Source organism: Amblyomma mixtum, chromosome 7 (genome assembly GCF_055824585.1).
Source record: "Amblyomma mixtum isolate Tamu chromosome 7, ASM5582458v1, whole genome shotgun sequence".
Taxonomy (NCBI): Eukaryota; Metazoa; Arthropoda; class Arachnida; order Ixodida; family Ixodidae; genus Amblyomma; species Amblyomma mixtum.
In genome coordinates, this window is record NC_143018.1 from 141,049,208 (window position 1) to 141,076,564 (window position 27,357).

The 27,357-nt window shown below is 48.6% G+C and overlaps 1 protein-coding gene across 2 annotated transcripts in view; it reads right to left on the bottom strand.

Annotated features, from left to right (window-relative positions):
• LOC149337730 (protein CTLA-2-beta-like) overlaps nucleotides 1-27,357 on the bottom strand; it is a 62,237-nt gene that overhangs the window by 14,938 nt on the left and 19,942 nt on the right. The window contains exon 2 of one of the 2 annotated variants that reach the window (XM_089554938.1): nucleotides 13,690-13,882. The exons of the other annotated variant lie outside the window; for it this stretch is intronic. The gene's annotated coding sequence lies outside the window, so the exon portion shown is untranslated. The remainder of the gene's footprint in view (nucleotides 1-13,689; nucleotides 13,883-27,357) is intronic. 2 annotated transcript variants of the gene reach the window in all.

Here is a 27,357-nt window from a genome sequence, read left to right on the forward strand (position 1 = left end):
ACCGCGTTTCCTTGAAGGAAAGGGAAGCCATCCAGGAGCAAGTGCGCGAAATGATACGCGACGACGTCATCCAACCATCCAACAGTCCGTGGTCCGCACCTGTAGTACTAGTGAAGAAAAAAGACGGCACCCTTCGATTTTGCGTTGACTACCGGCGAATCAATAAGGTGACCAAGAAGGACGTGTATCCACTCCCACGCATCGACGACACCCTCGACCGTCTTCGTCATGCCCACTATTTTTCGTCCATCGACTTGAAGAGTGGATACTGGCAGATTGAAGTGGATGAGCGCGACCGCGAGAAGACCGCATTTTTAACCCCGGATGGCCTCTACGAGTTTAAGGTGTTGCCGTTTGGCCTGTGTACAGCGCCCGCGACATTTCAACGAGTCATGGATACTGTGCTCGCCGGTCTGAAGTGGCAGACATGTCTTGTGTATCTGGATGACGCCGTCATTTTCTCAAGCACTTTCGCAGACTATCTGGTGCGTCTTGAAGTGGTTGTTCAAGCTCTTTTGAACGCCGGACTCACGTTCAAGCCTTCGAAGTGCCGGTTCGCATACAGTGAACTGAAGTTCCTCGGTCATCTCGTCAGCCATGTGGGTGTGCAGCCAGATCCCGAGAAAACGGCTGCCGTCGCGTCCTTCCCTCCACCGTCGGACAAGAAGACCGTCAGAAGCTTTCTCGGTCTTTGCGCATACTTGCGACGTTTCGTTTGGAACTTTGCCCAGATCGCGGTGCCACTATACCGCCTTACGAAGGATAGCGTTGCCTTTGAGTGGACCGGAGAGCAACAATCAGCATTCCGCCAATTAAAACACGCCCTTGCAAAATCCCCCATACTAGGCCATTTTGATCAAGACGCCGACACTGAACTCCACACGGACGCCAGCAACAAAGTACTAGGAGCAGTGCTTGTGCAATTCCAGGACGGCGCTGAGAGGGTTATTGCGTATGCCAGCCGAGCTCTTTCGCAGGCGGAGAGCAATTACTCGACAACTGAAAAAGAGTGCCTCGCTGTCATCTGGGCCATCACCAAATTCCGGCCCTATCTGTACGGTCGCCCTTTTCGTGTCGTCACCGACCACCATTCGCTGTGCTGGCTCGCCAATATTAAGGATCCAGCAGGCCGCCTTGCTCGGTGGAGCCTTCGGCTACAGGAGTACGACGTCACCATCACCTACAAGTCTGGCTGCAAACATCATGATGCTGACTGCTTGTCTTGAGCCCCTGTGGAGCCGGCACCGAGAGGCGAAAATGACGACGAGGACGGCTTCCTTCGGGCATTGGACACGGCAGATATGGCTGCTCGGCAACGCAGTGATCCTCAGATTGGTCAGCTGATGGCGCACTTGGAAGGCCACGAAGCTGCGGTGCCCCGCGTTTTCCAGCGCATTCTGCCGACGTTCAAGATAATGCGCGGCGTATTGTACAAGCAGAACTTCGACAGCAGCCCGTGGTCGTGGCTCCTTGTTGTGCCGGATGACCTGCGCGCCGAGGTCGCCGAAGCTTGCCACGACGATCCTACAGCTGGTCACCTTGGCTACATCAGGGCACGTTCACGTATTCGAGGAAGATAATACTGGCCGACACTTCCTAAGTACGTCCGTCACTACATAAGAACTTGTCGAGAGTGCCAAAGGCGCAAAACACCGCCCATACGACCAGCTGGTCTTCAACAACCACTCGAACCACCGCCTGTTCCGTTCCACACAGTCGGAATTGATTTTCTTGGTCCACTTCCAACGTCCCAGTCGGGAAATAGGGACATTATCATAGCGACGGAAACGCGATACGCGGAGTCCCGAGCACTTCCGTCGGCGACAGCTGTTGAGGCAGCCCGATTTTTTTTTGAGTGCGTTGTGCTCTGTCACGGTGCCCCAGCCGTTTTGATCACTGAACGGGGTGCCGCATTTCTAGGCCAGCTCACACAGGATATCCTCCGTCCCAGCTGCACCAGCCACCGCCGAACTACTGCGTACCATGCGCAAACGAATGGGCTGACGGAGAGGCTGAACAAGACCATGACCGACATGATTGCCATGCACAGAGGGCAAAACGTTTGTCTAGAACACGTTCTGGGCGTGTTTCGGGCTGACCACGCGATATCTATAGATAACATCTGGTTAAAAATGGTCTGGATGTAAGCATGTGCAGTTAAACTTATAGGATTACGTTGTCATTTTTTGACTTCCTGGTCGCAGCTGCTTTGGGAGGTGCGGAACAGACAGTTCGCTTGTTCTAGACATGCGTTTTGCCCTCTGTACGTGGATGTCGCCCATCGCAGTTGGGACGCGGTACTGCCCTGCGTTACATTCGCTTATAATACTGCAGGTAACCCGCAATGGGCCCTGCGAGTGGCGCTGGGCCGACAGCCAAGGCGATTGGCACATCCAGCGCTGCGCCCTCGCAACTGCGGGCCCTATATAGGCCACGCAAGCGGCACGAGGCACACACCTCACTAAGCTGCTGCAAGGAATGCTGCTGAGGGATGGACGGGACTAGATCCCACACCAACCTCCCCAAAGGGGCAATGGCCATGTCTCCCAAACATGGCTATCCTTAGAGAAAATCAGCAGATTCTGCGAGCTCGCACAACCTACAACCGGTAAGCCGAGGGTGGTCTCAGTCGCAATAAAATGCGACCCCCGGGCGTACGGCCTGCAAACCACGCCCGGGCTGCAAGAACTTCGGACAAGCAAAACCATCTGCAACAGACGGCCGGCCACATGAAGGAGGAAGGTGGGGGGAAAAAAAGGCATATAAACCTAAATATAAATAAGCACATCAATGCCAAGCCTCCACACCACAAAGAAGGTATGGCACAGTTCCGCAGGTGGGAGGCCTCGGGAGGAGGAGCAGCGAGCAACAGATAACTAAAAGAAATAATCAATATTCAAAAGCAATAAGGGGGGTAAAGGGGCCACTATCTCAACTTTCTATCCCCTCCCCATATTACTCTCTTTCTCGGGGAGACCGAGTCCCGACCCACACTATAACGAACGCTTCCATCGCAAGACAGGATTTCACAAGACAAATCAGACCACCCAATAATCCTAGGGAGAGTAAAACAACCTCCAACCTCCTATCAAAAGGGACCCGAGGGTGAGGTGGGGAGAGGAGGACGGACGAGTGGGAGTAACGAGGCGAAGTCGGCCCCGCGACCAGCACTCCCACTACCCAAACCACAGGGGGGGAGGGGATCTTACCATCTTTTAGTCATTTCAAGTGAAAGAAAATAAAACTCGAGGAAGAGGCTCGGTCACAGACCCCACCACCATTACCGCCAAGAGCACACCCCACAAACCCGGCTCCACCAAAGGATCACAACCCAACCGACCAGGATTCCCCCTCGATCAACCGTCCCCTATCAAGATAAAGTCAAAATCAAGAACTCCCGCAGAAGACACCCGAAATCACCCATCAAGATAACCACAGCTATTAGACCGACTAATTACCCACTCCATTGTTAAGTCAGGCTTTCAAAATGTCAATAGTAATAGAACAACACTAGAACAAAGAGGAAACTAGGAAAGAAAATTAATAAATCCGCGATTGCTGGTCCGTTCCCGTGGCGGCGGTTGGGCTGGATAGTAGACCTTTTTTTAACCATTATTCTTTGTTACTATTAATATCACTATTTTTTTAATTAACTTCTCAACTTGTTTTATACCTTTTTTATTTTTTTATTTTCTGATATGCAAAATTCTCTTTTGGGCCATCCCCTGTTCATTTATCTTACATTGGATCAAGCCCGTTATACCTAGTGGCATGGGCCGGGGCATATTATTTTTAAGTCCTTTTCATAAGCCCCAACATATTTTTTGTCCAGGAGACGACAGGTATGTCCCCTTTCCATCTGATTCACGGCAGACAGGTCACCACGATGCTTGACGCTATACTACCACACGAGCCGACTGTCGACGTAGACGATGGTGCCCGACTAGTCTGCGAGCGCGCGGAAGAAGCTCGGCAACTCGCTAGACTCCGCATCCAACACCAACAGCATGCTGACGCTCGTCGGTACAATCTCCGTCGGCGCGACGTCCATTTTTACCCTGGAGACAAGGTCTGGGTGTGGACGCCGGTACGCCGTCGAGGCCTCTCTGACAAACTCATAAAGCGCTACTTTGGCCCGTATACAGTTCTTCGCCGCATCGGTGAACTTAACTACGAGGTGCTGCCCGAAAGAACGCGGCGGTCATCACGTCGTTCACCCCGCCCTGAAATAGTGCACATAGTGCGGCTTAAGCCGTATTTATTTATTTATTTATTTATTCATTCAAAATACCCCCAAAGGCCCTTATTTCAGGGTATTACATGGGGGGGGGGGGGGGGGGGGGGTAAGTACAAAGCATTGTTAGAAGGCTAAAAATATTGCACTAAAATAAAATAGAAATCACAAAATATTAATCATAAATAGGCATCCACAGAAAGGGTCGCAACAATGCACATAGCAGCAAAATTTGAGAATAACTAACAGCTCCGCTAGAAAAAGAAAAAGACGACACTGGAAAAGTGGGCTGAAGTAAAAAAGAAAAAAAAATATTAAATAAAAAGAAGACAAGGCGGAAGAAAGAACGCTGAAAAAAATACCTTTTTAGTTGTTGAAACATGAGTGAATACGGTGCTGGAATTTATTTAGATCAGATTCTGCGGCAATTTCTGATGGCAAAGCGTTCCATTCGGTTATTGTGCTTGGAAAAAAGAATAGGCATAATGGAATGACTGGCAGTTACTGCGTTTAACTTTGTAAGGATGATCGCGACGTGGAAAGATAACTGGCGGTGGCTGAAAGAATTCATCATGAAGGGAAGTATGGTGATAAAGCTTGTGGAAGAGTGATAGACGGGAAATTTTTCGGCGCAGTGCTAAGTTTTCTAACTCGGCTTTAGTCTGAAATGAGGTGACGCTGGTGTAACATGAATAATCAGAAAAGATGAATCGCGCAGCACGGTTTTGCTGGGCTTCTATGTTACTGATGATATAATTCTGATGAGGATCCCAAATGGCAGACGCGTATTCGAATTTCGGATGGATGAATGTGGTGTACGCTAGTTTTTTTACATCTGTCGGGGCCTCTTTTAAATTATGTTTGAGAAGTCCGAAAGTACGGTTAGCGGAGGCAAGAGTGAGATTAATATGATGATTCCATGATAAGTCGGATTGAAGGTTAATGCCAAGATACTTGTAACTTGTGGTGAATTCTACACTATTGCTATCAAGCGGCAGGAATACGTGGCTTGTTGGTGAAAGACATGAGCTTAGTTTTGGAAAGATTTAACGGCATTAACCAATTAGAACACCATGTGCTTATCGCTTCAAGATCAGACTGCAGTGGCTGGCTGTCAGTGTTACAGGTTATACATCGATAAAGCACACAATCGTCAGCAAATAGTCTGATTTTGGACGTCACGCAATTGGGTAAGTCAGTTGGGAAAGTTTAAGCAGCAACCTTTGGTGTGGAACGCGATCAAATGCTTTAGAAAAATCTTAAAATATTGCGTCAGCTTGAAAACCAGCGTCAATCAGTGCATGAATATCGTTAATAAAACCGGCAAGTTGGGTGTCGCATGAGTAGCCTTTGCGAAAACTGTGCTGATGATCGAAGATAATGTTAGATATTCAAGGTAGTTGATGACCTGAGTATGTATAATATGCTCGAGTAATTTACAAACTGTACTTGTTAAGGAGATGGGACGATAGTTAAGCGGAGAAGCACGATTCCCTGATTTGAAAATGGGTATTATCTTAGCTGTGCGCCAGTCGTTAGGAATGGTGCCAGTTGATAGCGACTGGGAAAATAATGCGGTTAACATGGAACCAATGCTATGTGATGTATTCCTTAAAATTTTATTATTGAAAGATAAAACACCAGGCTCACTGATGACTATCTCGTCCATGGTTAGTCCCACTAATGCGCTTAATGAGGCAAGGAAGTAATGTCTTCATCTGTGAACACAATTACAAACGCATCGTTAAGAAGTTGAGCTCACTCTGAATCAGGGATGGGAACACCAACAGAATCTGTAAGAGTGATGTGAGGTCGAATTACTGGGTTTACGACACGCCAAAAACGGCGAATATTATTTTTCAGCATGGAAGACAAGTCATGAGAAAAAAAGTTGCGCCGAGTAGATTTTAATAGTGCCTTATAATCCTTTTCACATGCTCGGTATTTGTCATGTGAACTCACAAGTACATTCACAAGAGCATTCATCCGCCGCGGTGGCTCAGTGGTGCTCGGCTGCTGACCCGAAAGACGCGGGTTCGATCCCGGCAGCGGCGGCTGAATTTCTTTGGAGGAGAAATTCGAGGCCCGTGTACTGTGCGATGTCAGTGCACGTTAAAGAACCCCTGGTGGTCGAAATTTCCGGAGCCCTCCACTACGGCGTCTCTCATAGCCTTAGTCGCTTTGGGACGTTAAACCCCATAAACCAAACCAAACCACCATCACAAGACCATTCAGTTTTGCCTGTCTGTATAGCTTTTTCTTTTTGTTGTTCAGCCGCCGAAGGCTGTTGGTAAACCAAGGAGAACTGGTATCACAGGTAATGGTTAACATGGGAATGAACTGGTCGATAAGATCATTGAGAGCAGTTTTAAAAAGGATGCAGTTACGCTCTATAGAGCGAGAGCAGAAATCATACAAAAATTTATCAGAAAACTTTAATAATTCTGCATTAATTGCATCAAAATTGGCTTTGCCGTAACATCTTGTTTTCTTTTTAGTAGTTATCTTTTTACTAGCGCGAAATTTGATGTACCCAGTGATAACATCGTGGTCAGAGATGCGTTCCTTGTGAGTTATGCCTGATAATATATCAGGTTTGTTTGTGAGAACTAAGTCAAGTACATTGGAAGAGGCTTTAGTTGATCGTGTTGGTTGGTTAATGGGTTGTGTTAATGAAAAATCAAGGCAAGTGCTGAGAAAAGAATGTGCTTCTGCATCTGTGTCCACTACGAAAAGTGTTGACCAATTAATTCTTGGAAAATTAAAATCTCCAAATATAATAACAGGGGAATTGGGAAAATGCGCATACATTTCACTGAGCACCCGATGATATTCATCTGCAAACGCACCAGACATGTCGGGCAGACGGTAGAAAACGCCGATGATGACACGAAATGCACCATCATTCAAAGAAACCCAAACACATTCAAGGAAAGAATCGATAACGATAGGTGTGGCAATGAATTCTTCCTTTCTCGCGATGAGAACACCGCCCCCCCCCCCTTCGCAATTGTCTATCACAGCGAAAAAAATTGAAATTGCATGCACTAGTAAAAATGTTGACATCATGAATAGTGTCGTTCAGCCACGTCTCAGTTATTACCACAAAGAAGCTTGACATGAATCGATGAAAGATGATAGTGCAATATCGTTAGCTACAACAGTTCTAATGTTGGCGTACAAAAACAGCCATTCGTTATCATTACCACAATGTAATTTGGCAGGTGAGGTGGTCGATGAACTCAGGTTTACGGAAACGGAGGGAGGACGTCATTCGCCATCCTCGCGCCCTGATACAAGAATGGCTCGACTTTAGTTGGCGTTCCACATGTAAAGATTATCGTTAACGAAGATGGTTTGGTTTATGGGGTTTAACGTCCCAAAGCGACTAAAGGCCCATCTCCATGGGTGCATCCGAGGCGCACGTGCGCAGCGCCTACGCGTACCAGCGTACGCCGGAGCCGGACTGCGCATGCGCGACGCGCCGACGCGAGCCGGCGCTGGCGCTTGGCAAATATCTGTCCATGTCAGATATTCGCGCCTCGCTCGCGCCGGCGCCGGAAGTGACTCGCTGGTTTGCGGTCGGTGTAACCAATCAGAGAACGCAGTTCTCTCGGCATCCGGTACGGCCCTTCGCGCCGTTTGCTTCGCCGAGCCGAGCTGAACGCGGTAGCCGCGACAGGCCATCGAGTTGCATGTGTTTTTCGACGCTTGTCGCGGTGCGGCGCTGGGCGCGTAAGCGCTGCGCTGGTGCGCCTCCGATGTGTCCATGGAGATGGGCCTTAAGGCTATGAGAGACGCCGTAGTGGAGGGCTTCGGAAATTTCGACCACCTGGGGTTCTTTAACGTGCACTGACATCGCACAGTACACGGGCCTCTAGAATTTCTCCTCCAAAGAAATTCTAGCAGCCGCGGCCGGGATCGAATCCGCGTTTTTCGGGTCAGCAGCGGAGCACCATAACCACTGAGCCACCGCGGCGGTGTCGTTAACAAAGAGCTTGTTGAAAACGAGTCGCATTTTATCCCCATATTTCTTAATAGATTTTGAAAACTGGAGAAGCTTCCGTAGCTTTTCGCGAACGGCTTCGGAGTAATCGCGCGAGATGCTTAAATTCGTGTTTTTTAACTTATAGCCGCGGCTCATGACAGTGTCAACTTCTCTTTCATTATAAAATTTGGCTATGATAGGCCGCTTTTTCTCGGAAGAAAAGCGGCCCACACGATGCGCTCTGGAAACAGATTCAACATAAGCCCAAGTTTTTCTTTACAAAAGTCATTTACAAGACGTTCAGACTCCTCCCAAGTTTCCGACTTCTCTGGATCATCTATACCGTAAAATAGAACATTGGATCGCCTAGAGCGATTTTCAAGGTCGTCAATTTTTTCCTGTACAATTGCGAGACCGTTGTCACTGTTCACCACGAACTCAGCAGATGGTGCGGTTGCAAATTTCTGCTCTAAATCGTGAACTCGCTTTGTAAGTTTTTCTAAGTCAATTTTTAAGTCTGCGTGAATCTGAAGCACTTTGTTGACAGATTCTTGAAGGACTGCATTGCTGGCTTCAAGCCGTAAGATGGAACCGGCCACAAGGTCCAGCTTTTCCTCTTGAGCCTTAGCCATGGGTCCCGGGTTTAGCTCGACATGGCTTCCCAATACTAGCAGACACCATAAATAGGATACACAAGCGCGGAAACTTTTCAAAACATTACGCGCGGTGATCGTTTGCTGCCCCCGAACTGATTTTCCCACCCCCTTTTACACTGGCGAGCAGGAGTTTCTGGGCGTGTGTGGTTTTCCGCCGTGTGCCTTTGCTTTCGTGTTAGCATCGGGACGAAGCTTCTTTATAGGGGGAGGTAGTGTGGCGAGTGGAAGAAAAAGACGAGGAGCGATTGCGGCGCGCCGACGACGACGTTGCTGCGGGTGGACCTCCCTGTTTTTCTGTGCTCCCTGTCTTCACCTGTTCTCGCCGCCGGCCTGTACGTCAAGCCGTGACAATATATCATTACGAAGCGAGCCACAAGGCAGTAGGAAGTTTCAAGTTTTTTTACAGAAAAACCTTGGTTTACTAAAGATTGCTGGTCCGTTTCTTCTGTCTAGCTCTCTGGCTATTCATGATGAAGTTAGCGCCAAAAACGAGGACTAAAGTAGGAGAGAAGGCACAACTCGAGCGCTCGTGTTGTGTCTTCTCTCCTACTTTGGTCCTCGTTTTTGGCGCTAACTTCATCATGAATAAGATTCAACTCGCCAAACTTTCCACCTTACTACTCTCTGGCTATTGTTCACTGTTCCAGATGTCATTACACGGGCGTGTGCGGTATGATCAGTATAGATGTTCGGAATTTTTTTTACGCCCGCACAATAGCCTCCAGCAAGTGCTAATAAACGTAAAAAGGTGAGAGTTATGAAGAATTCAGTTCAAAGTGCGAATCTCTGTCAGGGCATTTTTGGAGATTTTGCCGATCTTAAGTCCGCTTTTGTTGAATGGGAAGAATTGTATACTGAAAACAAGGCGGTGTGCATTGATTTAAATGTGCCTGCAGTACTACGTAACATCTTTCCCACTTATGTAAATAAACCTATTGAAATTAATTTGTGGGCTGGTATAAAATCTATATTCAGATATGAGGGTGATTATCTTGTTTTTGTTGAGCGTGGTGCCTTTATTAGGCAGGTCGATCATGTTTACAGGTTTTTTACAGGTTTCACGATTGAGGTTTCACATTTGGCGTTTCACATTTGATACTGCTCACAGGAATGAGCTACAATTTTAGATATAAGATTGGTACAAAAGCCGTATCATGTGTGCTAGTCCTTGCTATGGAGATGCAAATTGCCCTTGCTCAGTTACTACCGTGCACATTCAAAGATACTCAGTTGTGGTATTGCTGTTTCTTGCCTAGGCTCTGCCATTTCGAAGTCATGCGTACATGCTATCAGTACAAGTTCTAATCAACAAATTCAGAGGCTAAGGACCGCAGTGTTTCCTGATGATACCATAGTACTTGCATGCAGTAAGTACTAAAATTTCAAATCACGTGGTGGGTAGGAGCCACCGGAGCCTTCTAAAAAGGTATACGCAAGAAGACGAACATGTGTGACAAAAACAAAGGTGACATGCGCTACAGCAGCATCGCTATCGCCATGTGTGTCGGTGCTTGACCTGACGATTTTGGATTGCTTTCGCCGCTGCTCCCGTCGTCCCAGTACCTTTAAATAAACCCCCGCCTTACATATGGCGGAAGTGCTGGGTAACAGCCTTGGAACTCGGCAGCCGTACGAAGTTCAACATCAGCCTTTGCAAGTGGGCCCAGGTGTTATCTGTGCCGGCTACCTTCGCCTACGGGACCCGGCCATCTTCAGCGGGATGGATGGGCAGGATGTCGAAGATTACCTCAAGTCTTAAGCACAGATCAGCCTGTACAACAGATGGAACGGTGCCAAAAAATTAAAGAACATGATATTAAGGCGGAAGCCTTTAATGCCTCATCGTTGTAAGCAGGAGCTGTCGACAGAAATGTCACGCTCATCGCACCGGAGTTGCTAACCTGTGGTATCGAAACCACTAGGTTTACGTCCGAACTTGGCCTGCCGTTAAAACGATCTTCTCCGAGGTATTTGGTCATCTGGCTGTCAGGAAACGCCGTGGCGAAGAATGCTTGCACGAAGGGTACCAGCAGGTGAGCGAAAGTTTCACAAGCTACATCGAAGATGTCCTTGACTTACGCAAGTGCGCAATCCACATGCCGGAAGCTGACAAGATTAAACACATCTTGAAGGGTACACGGTGATGTTTTTCAGATGCTGTTAGTGCGCGACTTACGCACTATTGCTAAAGTCGTCAGCCTCTGCCAAAACTTCGAGGAGCTGCGGAAGCAGAGGACACTGACTCGTCAGCGCCATATGCAGGTTGAGTCGCTTGCTGGGCTGACGCCTGCAGCTGACACCTTTCTGCTGCAACAAATCAAGGACTTTGTTCGTGAAGAAGTGGCGCGACATCTCTTTTTTGCCGAGCCCTCCAGTGTTACCACCACATTTGGCTCCGGCTCTCCGAAATGCCATCCAAGAGTAGCTTGGTGAGGCTCTTCCACCCGCACATCCACCACCACCTGTCTCCGCTCCGCTGACATACGCCGAACTCGGCCGCCGACCTATCCGTCGCCTCCAGCACCTCTGCAAGAGCAGGCACCTTACTTTCAACCGGCTCCACGAGTCAGCATTCCCTGGCGTACTACCGGCAACTCCGGCCTATCTGCTAAACTTGCGGATTGCCAAGCCATGTGGCATGGCTTTGCCTTCGTCGTCTCCAAGCCTCACCACCATCTCCTCAAGCTCACGGGTACTGTCCTTCTAGTCAGCACTCCGGGCTTGCTGAGGCACCATCAACTCGTCCTTTTCCCCTGACCGTTCCACCCTCTCGAGCCGCCGTTCACCTTTTCCACGACGCCTTCTTCGCTCTGATGTGACATCGCCCCAACGCTACTCAAGGGGAAAAATAGGGGCAGTAGTTCTTGAGGCGAGAACTGCGTCCCCATGGAACTTTCAAAGACCTCGTATATAACCTGCTAATCTTATTGAAGTTTTTTTGTCGAGGCCGCTTGTGTCATGACGCTTTGGACACCGATGCCGCGATTTCATTAATGAACGAAAGACTTTGTCGCACGGCCAGCGCTCATCAGATTAAGCCGTCTGCACCGCGTACTGCTCGAGTTATGACGCAGGACTGGCTCTAGAGGATCGCCTTCGTCGTGCTGCCTTATTGTCCTCACACTATTGTCACATCGTAGTGACGGCAGTCCAGCGGTCAGCAAGACACCAGCAAGACTTGCAAACGAAGCTCTTTATTTGGGCTGACTTGCGCTCGCAAAAGAACTAAATCACTCGGCGGCGGCGTAAGCAACAAACGTGCTCGTCAGTCGTCTAACTAAGAGCGCCTGCCGCTCGCGGCATCGCTCAATTTAAAGCCGGCAAGGAAACTTCAAGATAACAGGACAAGATCATCTACAGTAATCTGGAAAAACGTAGATGCAGCGCTTCATGGCTGCGATCAATCGAGATCAGTCCGGTCGCTTCTTGCGTCATGAACAAAAATGATAACACCCCTTTCTTGCGGCCCCTCCCAAAGAAGCATCGCCTCGATGCCTTAAAATGAAAATAAACACGTAGAATTTAATTTTGGAGTCCTTTACTGTTCACAATATAGCTTCAGGCGTACGACATGTACGACTTCCGGGGGTGTGCGGCGTCACTCAGATGCTGTCGTGCCGTCGGGGATGACTTCACAGTCGAGGTCACCGATGCGACGGAGAACCCTGTACGGGCCAAAGTAGCGTCGCAGCAACTTTTTACTCAATCCACGGCGGTGAACTGGCCTCCATATCCAAACACGATCACCTGGCTTGTAATGCGTGTCTCGTCGGCGCAGATTGTAGCGTCGGGCGTCGGTGTGCTGCTGGTCTTGAATGCGAAGCCGCGCAAGCCTTCGGGCTTCCTCGGAGCGACGAAGGTAGGCGGCGACGTCGAGGTTGTCTTCGTCGGAAACATGTGGGAGCATTGCGTCGAGTGTTCTCGTGGGCTTCATGCCGTATACCAGCTGGAATGGGGTAAACCTGCTTGTCTTCTGGACGGCAGTATTATAGGCGAAGATCACGTAGGGCAGAATGGAGTCCCATGTCTTGTGTTCGGCGTCGATGTACATGGAGAGCATGTCTGCGATGGTTTTGTTCAGACGCTCTCTGAGTCCGTTGGTTTGCGGATGATACGCAGTTGTCCTCCGATGGCTTGTCTGGCTGTAGTTTAAAATGGCTTGCGTCAGCTCCGCTGTAAATGCCGTACCTCTGTCTGTGATGAGCACTTCGGGGGCGCCGTCTTCCAGGAGAATTTGTTTGACATAAATTTTGCGACTTCTGGTGCGGTACCACTAGCAACGCTTTTGCTTCGGCGTAGCGGGTGATGTAGTCGGTGGCCACGATGATCCACTTGTTACCTGATGATGAAGTCGGAAAGGGGTCGAGGAGGTCCATCCCTATTTGCTGAAAGGGCTTAGTTGGCGGTGGTATAGGGTTCAAGAGTCCGGCTGGTCTAGTCGGAGGCGTTTTGCGTCTCTGACACTCAAGGCACGTTTGCACGTAATGGGAAACGTCGGTAGCTAGCCGCGGCCAATAGTACTTCTCCTGGATGCGGTGCAGCGTGCGAGCAATCCCGAGATGCCGTGCAGTCGGCTCATCATGACATGCCTGCATAATTTATTGCCTGAGATTTTTAGGCACGATAAGAAGATGTACTGTAATGTTGGGCGCGAAGTTCTTCTTAAGGAGGACATTATTGCGAAGGACGAAGGACGACAGTTGCCGCTTGAAACCTCGGGGACGCGATGCGGTCTTGCCTTTCAGATAATCAACTAGGCTTTGCAACTCAGGATCCGAGCGCTGCTGCTGCGCGAAACTGCTGGCGCTTACCGGTCCTAAGAAAGCGTCACTGTCTTCCTCTTCCGGTGCTGTGTCGACGGGGGCTCGCGACAAGCAGTCTGCGTCGGAATGCTTGCGGCCAGTTATGTCGAATTCTTGAAGGCGCAGGCTCCAACGAGTAAGGCGGCCGGAGGGATCTTTCAAATTGGCTAGCCAGCACAGAGCATGGTGATCGCTCACAACCCTGAATGAAGGAAAAGGAAAAAGAATACGGTCACTGACCAAGTCAAGAAATTTTAGACGTTTCGGAACCTCGTACGGGTTCATACTGAAAACTGCGCAAAAAACGAAGACACAGAACGAGAAGGCACAACACGGGCAGTTTTCAGTTTGCGCAGTTTTCAGTATGAATTCCTACCAACTAGCCCAGTTTACCGTTCTTATTAACTCGTACGGGTTCCTTGATCACTGAGCGGGACAGGAAGCGCCGCGACTTATATACGCAACACATGACGTAACGAGTGTGCGTAGATTGGTGGCATATTTCCTTGCATCCGGTTCATGGTAGCTGGTGTCGACTGGATGATTAGAGATTCCAGTAGGCGCCGAGATGACACGTTCCTTTCCTTCGCGACGATAGTGGCGTGGTCCCAGTCAACCGCGTGACCATGTTCTTGCACATGCTGTGCAATGGCGTTAGTCGCGTGATTATTATTTCTTACGTCACGTTTGTGTTCACTGAGCCGTCTTGTAAACTTTCCCGTCTCACCAATGTACACCTGGGGGCAGTCAGCACATGGTATCTGGTATATCACGCCTGGATACTCTTCAATCTGCAGTCTATCTTTCACGTTCACGAGCTGGTTACGGAGCTTGCTTGAATTAACCTTGAATGGTCGTCCGTACAGGTAGGGGCGAAATTTCGACGTGGCCCAAATAATGGCGAGACATTCTTTCTCGGTGGTCGAATAGTTGGCCTCGGCTTTTGACAGTGAAGGGCTAGCGTACGCGATAACTTTCTCCTGTCATCCATTTGTCTGAGCGAGGACCGCTCCTAAGCCCACACTGCTTGCATCGATATGGATTTCGGTTTCGGCGTTTTCATCAAAGTGCCCGAAAACAGGAGGGGTCTGTAAGCGGCGCTTCAGCTCTTTGAAAGCTTCTTCTTGCGGCCTTTTGGTAAGTTGAGTCAAAGGTTCAGCGATGCGCGAAAAGTTATTGACGAATCGCCGGTAATAAGCGCACAATCCAAGGAATCTGCGTATAGCTTTCTTGTCATTAGGCTGTGGAAGCTCTGCGATCGCAGCCGTCTTCTGAGGGTCTGGGCGAACTCCATCCTTGCTTACGACGTGACCAAGGAACAGCAGCTTCTCGTAGGCGAAGTGGCACTTCTCTGGTTTCAGTGTTAGGCCTGGAGACTTGATTGTTTCCAGCACTATCCGAAGCCTTCTGAGGTGGTCTTCAAAGCTTGAGGAGAAGACAACAACGTCATCTAAGTAGACTAGGCAAATCTTCCACTTCAAGCCAGCGAGCACTGTATCCATTACTCGCTGGAACGTCGCTGGGGCAGAGCAGAGGCCGAATGGCATCACCTTGAACTCGAAGAGTCCGTCTGGCGTGATGAACGCAGTCTTCTCGCGATCTCTTTCGTCGACTTCAATTTGCCAGTAGCTGCTCTTCAGGTCCATCGATGAGAAGTACTTAGCGTTGCATAGCCGATCCAATCTGTCGTCGATGCGGGGGATGGGGTAGACATCCTTCTTCGTAATGCTGTTCAGGCGGCGGTAATGGGCGCAAAAGCGAAGGGTGCCGTCTTTCTTTTTCACTAGGACGACTGGTGCTGTCCAGGGGCTCCTCGATGGCTGGATGACGTCGTCACGAAGCATTTCCTCAACTTGCTTGCGGATAGCTTGGCGTTCTAGCGGCGATACGCGGTAGGGGCTCTGTCGCAGTGGTCGGGCGTGTTCGTCTGTGACAATGCGGTGCTTGGCAAGCCTCGTTCGTTGCACACTCGATGCTGATGAGAAGCAGTCGCTGTACTTTTGAAGAAGGCTGCGTATTTGGTCTTGTCTGCTCCGGGTTAATGCTGGATTGATATCAAACGTGGGTTGATGGCCTTGGTCAGATGGTTCTACGGGTTGGTCAGGTAGGGAAAATATGTCTCTGATGTCTGCCAGCTCGTCGAGAAAAGCAATCGTCGTACCTTTGTTTAGATGCCGGTATTCTTCGGTGAAGTTAGTTAGCAGCACTTGGGCTTGGCCATTCCGGATTTGGGCGACTCCCCTTGCGACGCCCAGTCGTCGATCCAGGAGTAACTGGGTGTTGCCCTCGACTACGCCTTCGGCAGTTTCGATGTTTCCAGTACCTATGCAGGCGACGATACTTGATCTGGGCGGCACGCTGAATGCTTCGTCAAGGACGTTTAAGGCAACGTGCTGAGTCGCTGTCGTCGCGGCAGATATGGCTTTGTCCGTGGAAAGCTTGATCGACTTAGATCGAAGGTCGATGATCGCCCGATGTTCATTCAGGAAATATATTCCCAAAATCACGTCTCGTGAGCATTTCTGTAGGACCAGCAAGGTTGTAGCATAGGTTCGCCCATTTACTGTAACTTTCCCGGTGCAGCGTCCTGACGGCGTAATAAGGTTACCACCTGCGGTGCGGATAGCGGGCCATCCGAAGTTGTTGTCACTTTCCTGAGTCGGACAGCGAGTGGCCCGCTCATGACTGAGTAGTTAGCTCCCGTGTCGACCAAAGCAGTAACCGCGTGACCGTCGACCGTAACTTCAAGGCAACTTGTTCGCGTTTTCGTATCACACGTGGTCTTCGGTGTACGATCTCGGCTTCTTCGAGCAGTGAGGCTGCGGTGGGCGTACTCCGACATTACTTCTCTGGGCGGTGGTATAAGCTTCGACTCTGGCCGCGTCGTCATCGTCGTCGGTGTTGTCGTCGTAGCTGAGGCATGGTATGGCCCACATGGTCACCTCCAGAGGGTGCTTTATTTAGTTTAACCTTCGGGGGCTGGGGTAGAGCTGTGCACGGGCTCGGGCCGGCCCGAAAGCCCGTACCCGGCCCGGCCCGCGGGCCGGGCTCGGGCCTTTCGGAAGTCTATTCACCCGGGCCCGGGCCGGGCCCGGGCCACGGTATATTTGTCTCGGACGGGCCGGCCGGGCTTCGCGATCGCGATTGCTCCTGCGTGGCTCCAGCCGCCCTACTGTTGCAAGGTTCGAAACTAACCTGCAGGAGCGCCGCACTTGCCTCAAGCCGTCATCAATGGACGATTTGTTGTTTTTACATAATAACTTGGAGTGATAACTCTCTACATGCGCCGTGTTTGCATATACTCACTAATTTTCATCTAGACCATGAGAGCCGAGCATTTTATAAACATTGAAATAAACTGATTTTCCTTAAATTACCTCTTTCTGTTTCATCGTCACTTCAATTAAAGTTTTGCAAGTCGGGCCGGGCCCGGGCGGGCTTAGGTTTCTTCAGTGTCGGGCCGGGCCGGGCCTCCGTCAGTACTGTGGGGCTCGGGCCGGGCGCGGGCTGAAATTTGCGGCCCGTGCACAGCTCTAGGCTGGGGGAGCGTCCACGCACTGCGTAGCTTCGGCTAGGAGGTACATAGCGCGGTGACGATGGCGACGGATTACGCGATAGGCGGCTCGGCGATGAGTATTCTTCCCGACGCAAAAACTCCTCGATTTCGGCTGGTCGCTGGCCGGGTCGGGGTCGTGGGGCGTCGTAAGAAAACCCACGGATGCCCATTTTCCGGCAGTACCGGAGAATGTGACCGGCTTCGCCGCAGTGGAAGTAATGTGGGCGGCGCTGGTCGGGAGTTCTCCACTCGTCGCATTTCCTAGGCTGCGCGCGTCGATCGTAGGACGGGCGGCTTGGGGCGAGCGGGCGGCGGTCCAACGCAGCTGGCTGAGGGCGATAGGGGCTTGGGTCCCGTCGTCGAGGGGAAGGACGGCGCACAGCTGCGGCATAAGTCATGGCTGGGGGCTGCAGAGGCTGCGTGGGTGTCGGCGGCACACCCAAGGCCTGTTGAACCTCGTCCCGGATGACGTCAATGAGCGATGAAAGTTGCGCTTGCGTTCCCGTTGGCAGCAATCGTCGGAGCTCCTCTCGCACAATTTCACGTATAACCTCCCGCAGGTTATCGTTGTTAGCGGTGTCCATGCAGCTTGCTGACAAAAAGCGCTGCTGGCGTTCATACTAGCAGGCTCTGGCTTCAAGAGTTTTTTCCATGGTGGATGCCTCTTCGACGAATTCCGCGACGGTTTTGAGTGGGTTCCGTACGAGGCCCGCAAAGAGTTGGTCTTTGACTCCTCGCATAAGAAGCTTTACTTTTTCTTCTTCTTTCATGTCTGTGTCGGCACGCCGGAAGAGACGCTTCATCTCCTCAGAGTACATTGCAACGGTCTCGTTTGGATGTTGTATGCGAGACTGTAGCCTCTGCTGGGCTCTCTCCTTTCGCACGACGCCCGTGAAGATCTTCAGTAGCTGCTCCTTGAAGGTTTCCCTGTTCGTGAGGCTAGCTTCCTCATTCTCAAACCAGATTCTTGCTGGTCCCTCCAAGGCGAAGAAGACGTACCTAAGCTTCGTAGCATCATCCCAGTTGTTGACAGCCACACGGTTGAACTGTTCCAGCCATTCTTCAGGGTCGGCCCCAGGCGAAGCGTCGAAGGTTGGTGCCACCCGGGGCTGCTGAAGAATGATTGGAGTCGTCGTCTGGGGCAGGCTCATGGTGGATGTTGCTACTGGCTCTCGCTTTCGGGTAGGGTCTGGCAGAATCCCGAACTCAGGTGCGTCCCCTTGCAGACGTCGGCTTGCGCGGTGGACTGGAGTCAAGTCCTCCGGTAAATGACTCGAAGAGCTGGCGTCGCGACTTGCTGGGGGTGTCCGGTACATGGAAGGCTACCCAGCACCTCCACCAGATGTCACGTTGTAGTGACGGCAGTCCAGCGGTCGGTAGGACACCAACAAGACTTATAAACGAAGCTCTTTATTTGGGCTGACTTGCGCCCGCAAAATAACTGAATCATTCGGCGGCGGCGTAAGCAACAAACGTGCTCGTCAGTCGCCGAACTACGAATGCCCGCTGCTCGCAGCATCCTTCAATTTAAAGCCGGCAAGGAAACTTCGAGACAACAGGTCGACATCATCTAGAGTAATCTGGAAACACGTAGATGCAGCTCGGCATGGCTGTGATCAATCGAGATTAGTCCGGTCGCTTCTCGCGTCACGAACAAAAATGATAACACCCCTTTCCTGTGGCCTTGCGCGAACGAACGGTCACTGCAATGATACGTGGCAATATTACAGAGTTTGAATTCGAGGCGTTTAATTCTAACCTGTTGGCACGCAACCATAATGCTAGGTTTTCTAACCACAGATTTGCTCTGTTTTCTGTAACTTGTAAACTGAGGTCACTAAAGAAAGCATTTGTGTCGTCTGCGTATGTGACTGATTCGGAGCAAGGAGGAATATTAATACCATCATTTATGTCGAGAAGGAATAGAATGGGACCTAGAAATGAGCTCGTGGCACGCCAGGGCCTTATACGGTATAAGGCCTTGGCTGGAAGGTATGTGATTAATGATCGTGAATTGCATTCTATATGTCAAGTAACTTTGAATAAGACTAAGGGCGGAGCCTCGTATCCCATAGAACTGTAATTTACGTAGTAAGATTGCGTGACAGACCGAGTCGAAGGCTTTTCTGCAGTCTGAAGCCCAAGTGTAAACCCAAGTGTAAAATTTGGTTTTTATGTTGTTGATTATTTTTTCCTTTATTTGAAGTAAGGCTTTTTTTTTCGTAGATTGGCTTTTTGAAATCCTATTGGTTGGTTGGTTTGTTTCTGGGGTTTAACGTCCCAAAGCGACTAAGGCTATGAGAGACGCCGTAGTGGAGGGCTCCGGAAATTTCGACCACCTGCGGTTCTTTAACGTGCACTGACATCGCACAGTACACGGGCCTCTAGAATTTCTCCTCCAAAGAAATTCTAGCCGCCGCGGCCGGGATCGAACCCGCGTCTTTCGGGACAGCAGCCGAGCACCGTAACCGCTGAGCCACCGCGGCGGCTTTTGAAATCCTATTGTTCTTTTGGAATAGCTCCGATCTAAACGAAGTATGTTATAAGGCGGATATTGTTAATTTTTTCAGAAATTTCCGAGAAGACAGGAAGTGATGCTTAACACGAAGAGATTGCAGTGCATGATATATAAGAAATGTATGACGCCGAAAAGCCCTAAAAATTATTTATTTACAACCTTGGTACCGTGTTCGAAGGTTCAAAAAATGTTTCAGGATCATTTTGGTCTCAACAACCACTAGCGCTGCTCACATAAAATAAACATATTCTTGTGCCGCCGCAGGAAGCTTTACTGTTTCTGTTCAGCGAATAGAAAGTTGTGCATGATGATACAAAACGATACTGAAATGCGTAACCTATTCGCGAGGGGAATAAAGTGACTTTTTAAAAGCCTAACCTATTCCACGGCGTACAGGTCACATTTCTCAGTGTAGTAGTGTTCCTTAAACTTAGTGGGCTAATATTTATGAGTGTGAGTTCAAGCAACTTCTGTGAGCACATATCCTCACTGTGTTGTTTTCACGGAAAGATACTGGACTAGATCTACTCTTAATATTACTGTCAACCTACATCCCAGTTATTTTTCGCAGCGCAAGGGACACACAAGTTCACAGACATGGCGCTGAAGTCCACAGCGCCATGTCTGTGAACTTGTCTAGTCCTTTGTGCCTTGTGCTGCGAAAAATAATGTCGCACCAACTTGCCCAAGCTTCTACAGTATCTACATCCATTGTTTTACTATTTATCTGCATCCTTGAAGGTGAAAAATGTGACAAGCTTTAGGTGTTCGCTATAACTATCCCTGTCAGTGATAGGAAGAAGATAATTTTTGCAGTCTCTAGAAAAAAGCAAACTGAATGGCCCACCTTTGGAAGAGAATTTAAAAGTATGAATAGGAGGGCAACCCATGAATTCTGAGAGGTTCACATATCAACCAACCCAATAAGGCAACATGACATTGACACAGTCATCAGCGAGGTATTTAGGTCACTCCCGTGACCTCCACTCCCGTTTCATTAAACGCAATCTACGTCGTTGTAACGCATCTACAAGTCTTCTGGCATACAAAACACTTGTTCGTCCCAAAATAGAATATTCTTGATTAATCTGGACCACGGTACCTATTTCTCTATTCCATCTTTCACTCCCACCTTCCTCCTTTCCAACACGGCGTGGTTCAGGTGTCCACCGAGGTATGTGAGGCAGACACTGTGCAATTCCCTTTTCTCTGAAACCAATTTATTTATTATTTATTCGTTAACCTGGAATTCCCATAATTAATAAATTAGAAGCACTTCAAAATAAAGCTGCCCTCTTGATGACAAATTTGCACGGACCCCTAGCAAAAATTCTATTAGAGATTTGTAATGGTCGAGCACAAAATTCTTATTGTTTGTATGTACAGTGATGAGCAGCCTTGTCTAGAGCGCTTGAGCAGTGCGCACTTGGTAACAAAAACCGAAATTAGAGAGCAGCCCCTCATTACAGGGCAAAGTTTTCGTGCCTGCTTTGTTTACGAGGCTATCTGGCGCTACTTCCATGCAAGCGTTGCAGCTGGACCCTAGAGGCTGCCACAAAATCTGGATTTGTTTGCAAGGAAGTGCACCGCCCGAGCGCTCTAGACAAGGCTGCTCACCACTGTACATCCTATTTGGATTATATTGCTTTCATTTGAATTTATACAGGTTCTGCAAAAATATCAATCGGTCTTTTGTATCACTACCTATTGGGCAAATACAGAGAGTGCATTGGGTGTGTTTGTAGCCGCTGTAGGCGCTGTAGCCACTGGCCGTAATGGTCAGATACATATACGCTTTTTAGGCATATTTGACCAATACGCATGCATATAACCGGTTCTTCACCTAAGAATTTACATAATTTTAAACGGAGGCTTTTTAAGTTAGAAGAACGATTTTTTCGTCATAGCATTGTCAGCTGTGTAGTACACCAGAATACAGCTAAGACGTGCTGAATAACACGCTGTAACTAATATTTAATAGTTCACTTTTTAAATGTTATCGTAGGCTCCTTGATTATTGGGAGGCGTCTAGCCCACCGTAATATCCATGTCTGAGGCTAAAAACAGCGCTAACGGGGACGAAGCAGAGAGAGGGACACGACCCTTCGTCCTCTGCTCTGCTTCGCTCTGCTCTGCTTCGTCCCCGTTAGCGCTGTTTTTAGCCTCAGATCATGCACCAACCAGCCCAAATTTCCACCCTTTTGAAATATCCATGTCATTTTTTAGAATTTCGAAAGAAGGTTACCTTCAGCCCATCAAATTTTGGCTACATCGCGCCACTATACATGCGCTTTGAAGATGCTTGCAGGCAAAGCAACCTCTCCAGTGTACTCAACTAATCGAAATAGCCAAATTTGCTGGGCCACGTCTCCGAGGGTAACCGCGTTTTAGAAACACTAAGAATTGACATGAATGTTACTTACGGTGGGCTACACGCCCTTAATAGCTAAAAAAATAACTATTCGATGCTGGTTAACCAGCCTGCCAGTTAGCACGTATTAGCTGTATTGTGATGTACTACACCGCTCAAAATGATATGCAGAAAAAGTGCTCTTCGAACTCATAAAGCTGTTTTAAAAAATTGTGCAAAGCCTTAGATGAAACAGCTGCTGTATGCGCCGTCGTAACGCGCCGTGGAAAAGACAGATAGTTTTTTTTTTGCGTGCGCTGTTCGCATAGGTACCACGCGCAAGACAAGTTGCCATTTTTTAATCACTGTATAAAAAGCTGCACCACTACCACAACCTCATCCCTCTGACAAAGGATGCGGTATGCAAACTGCACTCTTGGGCCACAGTTTTCGCGGGTGTAGGTAGCAGATGATAAAAAAAATTAGGTGCGGCTCAACTACGCTTGAACCTAGTTAGGGAGCGAAAGCTATGGTGTATCCAGAAACTATACGCGGCTTGGCACCTTTAACGTTGAATGCGTTCCGGACACTGGGTAGGAAGCGCGGCTATGCTGCCACCCTGGCAGCTTGCAGCTAATGGTTGATCGCGAGAGTTTGCTCACCTAATGAACGCTGCGGCCTATTGCTGCAGTGCCGCGTGTCTGCCACAACGCTGTCAGCGCTAACGCATGCAGCCCACATCCCTCTCACTACCCCACGAACCTCAAAGCGCTATTCAGGCGTCCGGTGACCCAGGGAGCCAGTTATGCGCACTTACTTTCCTTACAATTATCGGAGTCTATAAAACGTTGTCAACGCCAACGCCAATGAACTCAATGAACGTCGAAGGTTATAGCTTCAGTGCCACATTTCTGCCACAACTTTGTCGATTCCAACGCATGCAGCGCATATCTGTCACTACTGCCACGTAGCTTAAAGCGCGACTAAGGTGTCCACAGTCCAGGCAGCTCCTAGACAAGGTTCGTGCCCCCGAGTGGCCGGTCTGGTCTGTTCAGCTGGTAATCTCACTGAAAACCCCGGTGGTTTAGGGGGGGCTACACACTTGCTTATTGTTCTGAGGAATAGCTTTCTGAGTGCTGATTGACTGAAACATAGTGGGTGTGTTGCCTTCGTACGATGTGCACCTTAGCTAAATGTGCATGCTTTGAGAGGGCTCAACATGCACGGGGGCTGCACACGTTCACACGATCCAGTGAGTGAAAATTTTCACGTCACGGCATCACAGACGCTGAAGGGGATGGTTGGAGTTATAAAGCCTTGCCTGTTACAATCTTGATTCTCAAGAATCCTGCGATTCCCATTTGGGTGCCTGCTTTCATGACTGCTATCTTTCATAAAAACTACACAGCATGGTTTTGGTACTTTTCTCAGAACATGTATTTTCTTATTGGATTTTTTTCAGACGATGCCTTATTTGGAGGTGGAGAGCGCCCGAGGATTCGCAAGGCGGCGCTGCGTCGACGCAAAACAATCTCTGCTAATCGCAGATGCTATGAAGGCGGAAAAAATTTGCAAATAAAGTGTAATACACCGCTCAAAATATCTGCCTTTGCCTTGCTGCCCGAGAGCGAAACTCGTGGGCCAATATGCCTATTGGACCAGACCACCTGTTCGGCCAAGCCGCTTACTGGACCAGTTAATCTATCGGACGAATCCATCTATAGGACAAATTCACCTATGTGACCAAAATGCTTATTGGTGTCAATAACATAATAGGCTATTGGGCTTGCCATTGCAATTCTTGCCTAAATTGAGCGATTTTTTATTGCCTAAGCACGTCAAGCCTGCCCATCGCATTTGTTCACGCCGCGACCACAACTTCAATGTCCAGCCCATATTTGCTCGTGCTAACTTCGTCATTCTCCGCTCTTTCTCGGTTTCAATCACTGGAACAAACTTCCGGAAAACGTTGCATCAGTTAAGAGCAACGACGAATTTGCTCGCAAATTGTTTCTTTTTGAACTGCAAAATATTTGCCCGATTGCTTGTTTTCATTATTCGTCTTTATCATTGTTTTTATTCATACCTTGTATTCTACCCCGCTATGTAATTCCCCCTGAGGCTTTTAGGCTATATGAATAAAATACCATAGTATTGTTGTGCCGGCTGTGGTGTTGCCCACGCAGCACGCACAGCACGAAACGGGGAAGGCAAATACTTGACAGGACTTTTTTCTCCGACGAGCTCAAACGTATCACAGAACTTAACAAGTTCCGGTAAAAAACAAGCATGGCGATTGGTCAAGAATACATTGGTTTCCGTGACATCCCCCATAGGGACAAAAGCCGAGATGAGGTACGATTATCGGTGACTAGTCGCGAGTTCAATATTTCGTAATGCATTTATGTGATATTTGAACAACATTACCTACATACTGTGCGACGCGCATTCTTGCCTAATTCCCTGCATGTTTAGAGTCATCTGCAATAATTTTTTTTCGTACCTGTTGTGACACGTTGCAAATCACAACAAAAATCACTTAATGTGTGAATCTAAAGATGTTTTGACTCAGAAATGTAAGTCGACGTGAGCAGGCGTAGACGAGTCTAAATTTTCTTAGGCAAGAGTGGCTCGGTCTAGTCCAGAAAATATGGCATGGGTTTGAAGTTCACCATGGTCTCGCGAAATCTGCATGGTAACTAACGGGCCTATTCCTGTACTTGCCGTTCTTCACCGCCTGCCTGGTGTGCAGCCGTGCATGTCCTCTAGATGCTGTGAGCACCCAGCAGTGCTATGGCGTCGAAGGAAGGCGCCATATTTGTTTCCACCTCGGGATACCTAACGAAGTGTGAGTCTAATGCAAGCTTCATAATAGGACTCCTGCCGGCGTAATGTAGGCTTTCGTACGCCGTTTCGTCTCTCCAACGGCGTAGAGCACAAGGTGTTTCACATTAGGCTATCGACAGGAAACTAACGATTTAACATCTGCTTCGTCCCCCAAGGCAGGAGTTACGCGTCTGTTGCCACCACTCTCGTTCGTGATTCCGAAAATTGATTTGAAACTTCGGGGCAAGCATCACAGAGCACGAGCGTCTTCGCAGAATTGTGCCAAATTAAGTACCATTGAAGTGCACTGACGCTTTTTTCCAAAATATAAGTATGCACACTTGCTGCACAGGTAAAAAGTTTTTGATCGATTTTAGTTCTTTAGTAAGTGCATGGCGACCATAACTTTCACTTTGTTATTGCTTGGTCATTCCCGATCCTGTGTCTCAAAGAACCGTGCTGTTCATAACATTGCGGTAGCATTAAATGACTGATTTACACAAAAACCCGACACGCATCAAACTTGAAAATAAATTGTTTTCCCAATACCTCTGCCACCATGCTCTTGGGCCGCCTTTCTTTACTCCCCTCGGTGGCTGGTGGAGCAGCTCCATAAAAGAATCAGGCGACACACCACAGGTATTCTGGAATCCAACCACGCCGGCAACGTCAATCAGTTCTCTTACTGCACTGAAAAGTTCATCGTGCGGAATCGAGTAAAACAACTCTTCCACGTCGATGGACAACGCACAGTTGGCACTTGGAACACCAGAATTCAATGCTGCAACCAAGGTGTCAGACCCAGCTATCTTGAAAGGATCCTCAGGCTTTAGTTATCCCAAATGTGTTTTAAGGAACTTGCTGACTTGGGCCTGCCAGCTTCCTCTTTCTGTAACAACAGCCCTGAATGGGCGCAGATCTTTATGGAGCTGCTCGGTTTTTATCTTGATTCTACCTTTGTTTCCTTTGGCGAGAAATTGTATGGGCAGAAAAACGGAATTTGTATAGGTTCCAGTGTCGCGCCAGTGCTGTGTGAAATCTTTCTTGCGCGTCTAGGCCGAGTGCTGAAGCTCAAGCTAACCCAACCTTTCATAGCAAAGATCATCAGATATGTAGACGACTTTTTAATTATTTTGAAACTTTCTTCTCGTGACTCTTTGACAGAAGTAGCTGGCGAGATCTTAAGTGTATTCTCGAACTGTACACAATTTCTCAAATTCACTCTAGAACTTCCACAAAACGGATCCATTCAGTTTCTGGATTTAAAGTTATCTTTTAACCGAAGTGATCATGTGTGCTGGGCCTTCCAACCTAGGTCAAAGAAAGCATTGCTACCTTTTGATTCCTCCCACTCTAAGGTGGTAAAGCGGGGTATTGCCTCCTCCTGTTTTAGATCCGCAGTTTTAAAATCATGCACTCATATGTTGAAGTCCAGTTTTTCCCTCCAAATAGAGCGGCTGGAAAAGGCAGGGTACCCGAGGTTTTGGTTAACCGCGGTTGCTGAAACAGTGGCCAATAAGCTCCGTAAAAAAAAAAAAGTTGCTTCCCAAGAACCAGCCGGCCAGAAGAAAAAAGTGGAAGTCAGTCCCTACCTGCACAGGGTTTCACATAATCTCAAAAAGATTTCAGGCAAATATGGCATCGACATTGTATTTTCGGCACCCTGTAAGCTCTCTAGATTATGCAATCTAGTGGGAAAAGGGGACTCGATTCGAGGAACTTGCGACAAGAAACACTTGGAAGAAAATAAGCGTGTCGCATGTGCAACAGGGGTAATCTACAAGATCCCCCTCAGTTGTGGGCGTTTTTATATTGGACAAACCGGTAGGTGCTTAAATGATCGCTTGAGAGAACACGCGCGTTCCTTGGGGGAGGCGGGGGGTTCGAATCTGCCTGTTCATTGCCGCAAGTGTCGGGGCTGTTGCCCTCAGTTCAGCCAGACCCAGATTGTTGGAAGAAGGAAAGAGCAGCTTGAGAGAGAGATTGTAGAGGCCATTGCCATCTTGGGCTCGCAACCGGATGAATGCGTTAGTTCGCCTTCGGTTTCCATCCTCCAAAAAGAACTGGGTTTCCTTGACAGGTAACAGGTTGGGTTGCTTCCTTTTGACGTTCTTTTCCTTCTTTTGTCTTGTGGTTTTCATGCTTCCACATGCGGTCGACGGTTTTTAACTTCTGATATCTGTAGATTGTGACTCGCATGATGAGCATCGCATAACGTTTTAATACTTCTTATTTCTGTAGTTTGTGGCTCGCATATATTTCATGTGCATTGTTGCCAGTTAGGTCCTGTTATCTGTTGTTTTTCATTCATCCTTTTTACCTGATTGTAAGATCACACGTGCCTCTGTCTTTAAAAAGCCATGAAGTTTCAAATAAAATTTTAGTTGCAAGTACCGCCCTGTGTCGTCTTCTTTCTCTGTCCCGTGT